This window comes from Octodon degus, unplaced genomic scaffold (assembly GCF_000260255.1).
Source record: "Octodon degus isolate 3935 unplaced genomic scaffold, OctDeg1.0 scaffold00093, whole genome shotgun sequence".
In the NCBI taxonomy this organism is placed as follows: domain Eukaryota; kingdom Metazoa; phylum Chordata; class Mammalia; order Rodentia; family Octodontidae; genus Octodon; species Octodon degus.
Window position 1 is genome coordinate 695,628 of NW_004524669.1, and position 9,115 is coordinate 704,742.

Sequence of the window (9,115 nt, forward strand, 5' to 3'; positions counted from 1 at the left end):
AGGGCTTGAATGGTGTCCCCAGTTTTACCCTATGTGCTCTTCCTCACCTTAGAGACTTATTCTCCTTGAACCTAAGGGTAGTGTTGGTGCCCAATGCTAATGACTAGGAAGGGGAACCCTTGCCCGGTCAGGGCCAACCCGGAGGGGTGTCATGCCTAGGAGTCTCCCCATAATAACATGGATCCCTGCTGTGCCTGGAGCAGAGCTATCCCACTCCCTGTTAGTCACCACCGTACACTCATAATTTGGGGCCTGGTATGGTAATTAAGTGCTCTTATCATAGTGTTTCCTGTAACCTTTGTTCCACTCTTGACATTTATAACAAGCTTCCTTCATTTCAACTCTGATAAAAACCCATGACAGATGTATGTGTAAGCAAAGTTCTCTCTTGAAAAGAACATTTTAATGCCATCAAATAAGAACTCAACCCATGAGAAATCAATGTGAAGGCCCAAAAAAGGGAGTTCAATGGGATGGTGGGTGGGTTTTTTGGCCTGCATTTAAATTGGGGAATTGAAAATTAGTGGCCTTACCTGGGAGTCTAGGACCATGGCTATCAGAGTTTGGAGCACGCATAATCACATTTAAGTCCTCAGCGTAGTGCAGCAAGGAAAACTGCATTTGCACAGTAAGGTCTGGAGCCGAAGCCAGAGCACACAGTAGGGGAAGCTGACTTTACCTACGTGTGGGTCTGTATTCTGATCACGCAGCCATTTTGAAGGAAAACTGCATGACAAATAACACACCCTCGTGTCCCCATGTATCTCAAGAGCCTCTGAATACACTACTGTTCTTTCCCTACGTAAGGCCTTATCTCCACATGGAAAATACTTCAGGTGTGCCAGTCAGGTCTAAGAATGCACAGATGTTGGCAATGTAGGAAGAAGATATGTTCATTTTATAGTTGCTAAAAATAAGTTGAACAAACCACACCTCCAGATGATGGGGAACCCAGAAGTCTAATCATCTGAATATGCTCTAATAAAAGCTAATTACTTCCTTCTCTTTAATTGCTTATTTATTTATTTTTAGATCTTTGCTTATTACTGAGGTGAGTTGGATATAAAAATGTCATGGGGCTTGCCTGGTAGACTATGTCACAAGAAATAAGTGTGGTTTGAAAGGAAAAACCTTTCTAATTAATGCCTGAGAGAAAAAGACATCTGAAGCGTCAGGAGATAGAACCTGCTTTCAGGTTTTGAAAAGTTGCACGTGCAGAAGGTAGGTCACCCTGCTTCTCACAGTTACAAAAACTGTGGTCTTAATTTTTTCAGGATGAGGGGCCGGGGAGATAGCTTAGCGGCTTAAGTGCCTGCCCGGCAAGCACAAGGTCCTGAGTTCAATCCCTGATACCAAATAAATAAATAAGTAAATAAATAAATACAGAAAGAAAGAAAGAAAGAAAGAAAGAAAGAAAGAAAGAAAGAAAGAAAGTTTTTCAGGATGTGCAGGAATCATACTGCTTCTAACAAAATGAATCATTTTTAATTCTCTTATTTCTGGCTGAGCAGTTGAATGTGCTGTACATCAGAATCAGAGTATGCATTTTAAAACGTTAAGCTATAGAAGACTTCTTTGCTTCTATTTTTGTTTTTTTAAGAATCCTCTGGTCACATTCTGTATTGCTCAAAAAAAACCCACAGAAAGTTAAAAATGTACAGAAGTCATAATCAGATGAATCAAAATAGGCATACAAAATTCCTACCATGTATCGTATCTTCCTCCAGATGCACAGTAGATGTTAGTGATATGTAGCATAAGGCTACTATAAGCTAATCATACACCTGTATATAAACTAATATGAAATCAGAATTTCTAGTGTTGAAAATCTGGTGCATTCAGAGGCTGAGGCTTTGTGACTACTGTAGCATTCTTAGTTTGTAGGGTAGCATGGTTTGGTCTATAATGGTAGGACCACGTAGGGCTAGAGCTGGAAAGTAGTTGTTGCACCTATCTAGTGTGGGACTCTTCTTTTCCTTTCTCTTCTTCATTGTAAGTAGATATGAGGGACTAGGGGGAAAAGAAAAGGCAAAGGGAGTAGGCAACATTTGTAAGATGAGATTAACTTAGTTGGTACAGTTTGGTTCAGAGTTCAAAAGATTAAATGGAAAAGTTCCACCTTAGGAAGTCTCTATCATTTGTTCTTGTCTGAAATGGCAGTGGTCCTTTTATCTTGGCAGAACGGTGTGTGTCCTGAAAACCAGAGCTCAGAAATCACCTTTTAGGCTGGGGAGATAGCTCCGTAGGATAAGTGCTTGCCTGGCAAGCGCAAGGTCCTGACTTCAATCCCTGTTAACACAAAATTTAAAAAAAGAAAGAAAGAAAGGAAAGAAACAAAGAAATCACCTTTCCCAGTGATCCTAGGCAGGCAGGAGCCACAGGTGAATGCCACTGTGATGTGAGACGCCAAGAATGTGAGCCTTCATGTGCAAAAGAGTAAATAACAAGTAATGTCCTGGCTTGAGTAACAATTTTGTTGGGCCTTCATAGATTTTATGGCCAATTTTAGGTTTATTGGTATTCAGTATCATCAGTATTACTGGGTACCTACCTGGAGGGTGGCATTTGGAGAGTACATGGCTGTTATGTAGCCGGCTGTTTAATGAATATATTGAAGGCAGGCACCAACTGCTGGTGTATTTTCTATTTGTTTTGCAATTTATGTGTATTAACCCATTTAACCAATATAATTGCCCTGCAAGGCAAAATAAAATATCATTATTCTTATTTTACAGATGAGAAAATGAACATAATGGAAAGATAATAACTAAAATGATTGAATTATTTATTTACTTTATTTATGATTGAATTATTTTAAAAACTAAATTATTTTCTTAAAGTCTCATAAAGAGTTAATGCCATAATTTGGAAAAAAGCAGGCATGCGGACTCTAGTACTTTTAACCTCTCAGCCATTTATATCTGCATCAGTATTTTATCTTTCAAAAAAAAAGTATTTGTATCTTTCTATCTCTATCTCTATGTCTCTATATCTCTATATCTCTATCTGTCTGTCTGTTTGTCTGTCTGTCTGTCTGTCTGTCTGTCTGTCTGTCTGTCTGTCTCTCTCTCTTTCTCTCTCTTCATTTAAAAGTTTGCATACCCGGCCCCCTAGATACAATGGCTGAAAACAGGAGGATCCCTACAAGTCCGAGGTGTGTAGTGAGACCTGTACCAAATACACTAAAATAAATAAGTAAGCCAAATAGCTCAGAGGATTAAAGTGCCTGCAAGTAGGCACAGGGGCCAGGGGTTCAATCCCCAGACCTGCCATTCCGGCCCGTCCCCGGGGCACGCTGAGACCTCAATTGAGACTGGGCGTGGTGGCGGGCACCTGTAATCCCAGCTCTTCGGAGGCTATAAACAGACTGATCACTAGGAGTCCAATCTAGTAGTGAGACCCTGAACATTCTGTAGACCCTTCCCTAAAATACAAAAATAAATAAAATAAATAAATAAATAAAATTTTGCGTGCCATGTGGATGAACATGTCGATGAACTATAGATAACTTCTGCAAACTGCTATTAGTAATTGCTATGACAATAGAATCCTGTGAATCATCTTCTTAGAAGCCAACTATCCCTCTTGCCCTCCCTCACTACCTCTGTCTGTCTCTCTCTGTTCAGAACTCTTGTAATTGTTTTACCCATGAGATAAAGTCTTCACTGCCATGAAGCCTATCCTCTTCCCTACCTATTTTAGAGGGTGCTAATGAGCACCAGTGTAAATGTCACTGACCTTTAAGGTATTACTTAAAGATAGGAATTGAAGATAGTTGTGAAAAATTGTGTGACTGCTCAGGCAAGAGGATTGCTCTAAGTTCGAGGCCAGCCTGGGCTAAGGAGTGAGTTTAAGGACAGCCTGAACTTTAAGGACAGCAAGACCCTGTCTCAAAAAATAAATTGCATGATTGCTTGTTATCACTTTTACAGATCATCCAATTCTCCTACTATCATAATCTGTGAACCTCATCTATTATGACTTCCTCAGACTATAAAAGTAGCATTAAGGAAAAAGCATCAAATCATGTTATAAACGGACAGAACGAAAGGCTTCTGTTTTAACCAGAACTAAAGGATTAGTATAACCAGATGCAATGGTAGCTCTATTTTTAGTTTTTTGAGACTCTTCCATCCATCCTTGCCAACATTCATTGAATTTATGTTTTTTTTTTTTTTTTTTTTTTTTTTTTGCACAAGGGATTGAATTCAGAACCCCACGCTTGCCAGGCAGGTGCTTATTCTACTGAGCTATCTTCCCGGCCAAAACATTTTTTCTTTTTTCTTTCCTTTTTTTCTTTCTTTTTTTTTGGTGGGGGGAACTGGGGATTGAACTCAGGACCTTGTGCTAGCCAGGCAAGCACTTATTCTACTGAACTATTTGCCCAGCCCCTAATTTTATATTCTAGATGATAGTCATTTCTACTGGATGAGGGCAAATCTCAGTGTACTTTCATTTATTCATTTGTTTGTTTGAGATCTGATCTCATTATGTGGCTAAGGATGTCATTGAATCAGTATGTAACCCAGGCTGGCCTCAAATGCAACCCAAGTGTTATAATTACAGGTGTACTATATCAATTCCAGCAAAATCTTTCTTTCTTCCTTTTTTTTTTTGAGACAGGGTTTTGCTATGTAGTTCAGCTGGCTTTGAACTCACTATGTTGACCAGGCTGGCCCCAAACTGTGTCAATCCTCTTGCCTCAGCCTCCTGAGTGCTGGGATTATGGGTGTGTGCCACTACACCCAGCCTCTGGGCACATCAGAATGTACTTTGATTAGCATTTCCCTAATAGCTACAGATGTTGGACACACTGATTGGTCATTTGCACATTCTCTTTTGAGAAATGTCTGTTCAATTCATTTTCCCACTTATAGATTGGGCTATTTGATATTTTTAACTTTAAGTTTATGAGTTCTTTTTTTTTTTTTTTTTTTGGCCGGTTGGGTGGGGTGGGGGAGGAACTGGGGATTGAATTTAGGCCCTTGCGCTTGCCAGGCAAGTGCTTATTCTACTGAGCCATCTCCCCAGCCCCTGAGTTCTTTACATAAAAGGAATCATCAAATATAGATAAATGTTTAATTTAAAAAATATCTTATTATAGTAAAAGACACAATAACAAGAATGATGAGATAAATGTTTTCAAAATGAGGGGAAATTTGAATGTTTTGAAGGGGGTTGATGGCAATGTGCCTTTTACTATAATATTTTATGTAAACATTCACATTCATTTTTATTTTTATTTAATCATGTTTTTATCATGCCTCATCAATCACACATTTATGCCAATTTCTACCAAGTAAAAACATTACAATGGGGCCAGGGATATAGCTCAATGGCATAAGCACCTGCCTGGCCAGCACAAGGTCTTGAGTTCGATCCCTGGTATGGAAGAAAAAAACATTACAATATATCCTTATGAATCTCATTCACCAGATCTAGAGTACATATAACTTCTAGCTCTTTCTCAAAATGACCTTGAAAGTATGCATTTAGATTTAATTCAGAACATAAAGGCAGCCATAATAGCACAGCTAAAGACACTCATGAAAGAGGATCTCCAGATCTGCTTCAGGAAGCCAGAATTTGTTAATATGGGAAGGGTGTTGATTGATGGGGAAGACAGGATAATGAAAAGGGAAAGGGGAAGTAAAATGTTTATGATTATATATATATAGCATATATATGTATGCATATATGTATGTGTGTGTATATATATATTCCCCAAGATGAATGAAATTATTGTGTATTACAAACATATACTAATGAAAAAGAAACAGCAACATAAAGAAATAATTCTTCATTGATTGGTTTAACACTGTTCTAGAATATTTCTATGCATATATACAAATATACAAATATAGGTGATAGATAATTATTATTGTATATAAATATGATTGTGTTTTATATATGGTCCTGTTACCAAATTTTTCATACAGTAATATGCTATGGAATTTTTTCCATGCCCATAAAACTAACTCTTCCTTATTAAAAAAAAAGTGGCAAGAACAATTGATAACTGTGTTGAAAGTGAGAGGGAATATCTTAAGGGGGACTAATGACAATGTATTGTTAACTGTAATAAATTTTTTAAAATTTAAACATTCACATTGTTTTTGGATCACCTCATTCTAGATATTAATCATCTGATGAAAGGGCAGCTGGCAAAGATGTTCTTTCATTTTGTAGGCTATCTCTTCACTCTGCTAGATGTTTTCCCTTGATGTGCAGAAACTTTAATCTGATGTACTCTTATTTGTTGATTGTTGATATTGTTTCCTAGGGTATTAGAATCCTAGTCAGGAAGTCTTTGCCCTATGACTTCACATATTTCCCTTCTGTCTTCCTCTAGTGGTTTCAGTTTCAGGTCCTCTATTTAGGTCTTTGATTTTTTTTTTTAATTTATTTTTATTTTTAGTACAGGGTCTTCAGTGTCTCACTGCACAGGTCGAACTCATAGTGATCCTCCTGTTTTCAGCCTCCCAAGTGCTGGGATTACAGGTGTGTGCCTCCACTCCCACTCTCAGTTCCAGTCTCAGCACACCCCGGGGAGCAGGGCCAGCACCGCATGCCAGGGATCGAACTCTAGTTCCCTGCACTTGCCTAAGCAGACACTTTAGCCCGCTGAGCTATCTGGCTGGCACTTTGGTCCATTTTGAATTGATTATTGTACAGGGTGAGAGGGATTTAGTTTCAGTCTTTTACAAATGGACATCCAGTTTCCTCAGTACCATTTGTTAAGCAGGCTATCTTTTCTTCAGTTTATGTTTTTGGACCTTTGTCTAGAATTAGATGGTTGTGGTTGCATGGGTTTGTTTCTGTGTCCTCTATTCTGTTCCACTTGTCTTCATGTCTATTTTTGTGCTACTACTGTGCTGTTCATGTTACTGTGGCTTTACAGTATAAATTAAAATCAGGTGTTGTGATGCCACCAGCCTTGCTCTTTTTACTTAGGAATGCTTCAGTTATGGTGGGTTTTTGTGTTTATGAATTTTAGGATTGCTTTTTCTGGTTCAGTGAAGAATGCCACTGGAATTTTGATGGGATTGTACTGAATCTTTAGATTATTTTTGGTTGTATTGCCATTTTAACAACGTTGGTTCTGCCAATCCATGAACATGGCCATCTTTCCAACTTCTAGAGTCTTCCTCAATGCTTTTCTTAAGTGTTCTGAAATTTGCATTATAGCATTGGTTAGAATGATCTTTAGGTATTTAATTAATTGTGAATGGGATTGTTTTCCTGATTTCTTTCTTACCTACTTCATTGTGGAAAAGGATTGATTTTTTTCCAAAGAAAATGACTCCTTTTTTTTTTTTTTTGGGGAACTGGGGATTGAACTCAGGCCCTTGTGCTTGCCAGGCAAGCACTTTTTCTACTGAGCCATCTCCCCTGCCCAAGAAAATGACTCTTTTTGGTACATTTTAGGTATGCATAATGAACTCATTCATCATAGGAAATTTGTACCTGTACATGATATAATTAAACTACTAATTAATTTATTTATTTATAATTTGTATTTTTAGGGAAGGGTCCTCAGGGTGTTTAGGTCTCACCACTAGATCGGACTTGTAGTGATCTGCCTGTTTACAGCCTCCCAAGAGCTGGTATTACAGGTGTGTGCCACCAGGCCAATCTCAATCACCATCTCAGCACACCCCAGCGGAGTATGGCAGGCTGGGGGATCAAATGCCCAGCCCCTGCGCCTGCTTGCAGATGCTTTAATCCACTGAGCTGTTTAGCCAGTCCTCAACTACTATTTTTTAATGTTCTTCTTAATCTTCTTGTATACTTACACAGATATTATATTTTACATCTTTTGGTACCCTTTTCATTAAATTGTTTAATAGCATTAAATTGCTATTTGATAAGATGCAATCATGACATATAGTTAACTTCAGTGTGAGATTATCACATGAATAAACATATTTTATTAGTTCATTTTCCTAACCACAAATATATACAATGGAATTGTTTCTTTTTTATTTAACTTTTTATTTTTTTTGCATTAACTTTATAAAAAATCAATGAGTATATAGCATATTAAAATTGTAGGCAAATATTGAAATTCAAAGATATAAGATGTAGACAAAGTGAATTCTATGTTTTTATTTTTTAAATTATTTTTCTTTATTTTATTGAGAAACAAATATGAATGAGACAGTTTCAAAGCTGATTAATATGACAGTTTCAATAATCAATACAGTGTACATTGTTATCTTCTTAGTGGTTATCCATAGTATAAGATGCAGACAGGATATCCTGTCCAAACACTGTTAGTACACCTCTTTCTTCTCATTGAATTAAGCAAAAGTAGCTGGATATCTATCTATCCTAACTATTTTGTGTATACAAATACAAAATGATCTTTCCTTTGTATCCCCTTTTTTGTTTGTTTAGTCCTCTCAGAGGTGGGTATTCTATTGGCACCTAAATACTATAGGTGCTTGAATTCAGCAAAACAATCCAACACTGTCCAGCAGGCTATAATAGTAGTGAGTTATCCTCAGAAGTTATTGACTTGAGCCTTTTACAGCTCACCGTATTAATATGGCTTTACTTTATATACCTCATTTTTATACTTTTCTGCTGGATGGCTAAGATCAAGATAAAGCGAGACCTATATAACAAGAAATGTAATTTTTGTATCTGATAAGATCAGTCAAGTACCCTCAGGATTTATCCTGTAACCCTGTACCACACTCTATAGATTCTTTTTCAATGTCAGCCATGTGGATGAGTCACGGCCATTGCTTGACCAATTTGTTCTCTGTGACAACCTGAAAGAATGTTTTCTCTCCATGTGACTCTCCCCAGGCACACTATACATCATCAATCACATTTCTCTGTGGCTTATCAATCACATAATCTCCTTGATCAGAAAATTTTGGGCACAACTGAGTTATATGATGTTACAGTACAGGTTCTCCTATGTCCCAAGTCTTCACTGATCTTTAAAGGCTAGGGCCAAAATATTGGCTGACCTTGTAGCCCTTCCTTTTCTCCTTTTTTTTTTTTTTTTGACATCAGTTATTTTTATTTTAAAGAAAAAAAAATAAAAACAATGGTACAAAATCTCAAAACAAGATTTTAGGAGAGTAACAATGGTTAGTAC